Source organism: Oncorhynchus mykiss, chromosome 7 (genome assembly GCF_057628025.1).
Source record: "Oncorhynchus mykiss isolate SJ-2025 chromosome 7, ASM5762802v1, whole genome shotgun sequence".
In the NCBI taxonomy this organism is placed as follows: domain Eukaryota; kingdom Metazoa; phylum Chordata; class Actinopteri; order Salmoniformes; family Salmonidae; genus Oncorhynchus; species Oncorhynchus mykiss.
In genome coordinates, this window is record NC_143028.1 from 67,806,757 (window position 1) to 67,808,247 (window position 1,491).

General features: G+C 42.6%; 1 pseudogene; it reads right to left on the reverse strand.

Annotated features, from left to right (window-relative positions):
- Positions 1-1,084: 1,084 nt before the first annotated feature.
- On the reverse strand, positions 1,085-1,224 carry LOC149982650 (5.8S ribosomal RNA; annotated as a pseudogene).
- Between the last annotated feature and the right edge of the window lie 267 nt (positions 1,225-1,491).

The window sequence follows — 1,491 nt, forward strand, 5'->3', positions numbered from 1 at the left end:
AAAATCCCTTTGAAAATGAGTTGACCATCCACAATGCTAGGCTACATCCTCTGAGAGAGTTACTTTTTAATGCATCAAAGGGGTCATTCAGGTTAGTGTCTCTTGGCTTTTGGCTTTGGGGAAATGGGACTGTAATTGAGGCGGTGACTGCTGTGGCCTTCAGAACTAGTCCTGTGTCAAAGGCTTGAGACCCCCTTGGCTAGGGTTCAAAGATATGAGTGTGGAGGTCAAATCCATTCTGTACAATTGTCCTTTTATCATTACAAAGGGTTAAATAGGTGAGCAGTACCACACACTAGGCAAAAAGTCTAAAGTTTCTTCATTGAAAAGAGTCTTTGAAGAACCCACTTTTTGTCCTGGATAGTCATGGAAAATGGAAACCTGATTTAAGTTGGAACACTGACCTGTGCCTCTGTCCTGAGTGCCTGTGTTGTTGCCAACCAGTCTAACCCTCTTAGCTAGGGTGAGTAAAATGGTCAGAGTGAGGTGTTCTCTCATTTGTTCCGGCTAGTAGCTAGCTAGCTTCTGTGCTTGATGTCACTTTTCAGCCGGAGCATCCAGCATCCAGAAAGATAATTTACTAGCCCTGTGTTACTGTGCATTACCTAGTGAAACACAAGATATATGCAGAGTTATAGAGTAAATTACTGGGGGAGTTAGGTGAGAAAGAAAGAGAGAGTGAGAGAAAGAGATGAAAAGTAGAATAGAGGCTCAGTTAGTTTTATTATCAGTTTATGGTCCCATTTGTTTCACAGGTTTTGGTCGAGCCTTCGACCTTGGGAGTACAACAGCAATTATATACATTTTATGAAATTAAGGCCTTTCTCATACCAAAAGGAAACAACCCAATGCACTTAATCTTTCTGTACCCTCACTGACTATGAAGGAATACATTTTTAAGAGATGTGAGATCTTTGGTTATTTATTTGTGGTAAACATACATGTTTCTACTGTTGCAAATCAAATGTACTAATGTAGGACATTACCAGGTAATCTATGGTAACTTTGGTAATTTAGAGTTGAATAACTTTTTTTTAAAGTATCCATATATGGTATTAATTTTTACATCTGTATTATATACAAAGCAGACAGGTACAGGTATACCTCCAGTAGGAACCTTTGGCGGCAAGGTGCGTTCAAAGTGTCGATGATCAATGTGTCCTGCAATTCAGTTCTCGCAGTTAGCTGCGTTCTTCATCAACGAGTGATCCACCGCTAAGAGTTGTACTCTTTATTTTTTTGTTTTATGCAGAGGCTAGTGGCTAGGCGGGGTTGGGGAGGTTGCCCTCCTTTCCCCTGCCTGTCCTTCGCCAGAGTGAGAGCAAAAAGGATTACGGTTGAACGAAAAGTGTCCAGGTGCTCCACCTTCTCCAAATCGATGGGAGGGGAGACATTAAAGCCCCACCTGCGCCGGGGCACATAGTGGTTGGCTAGGTTCCCGGAGCCGTGTGAGGGTCCTGGGAGACACCCAAGCAGCTTAATGTTGGAGAA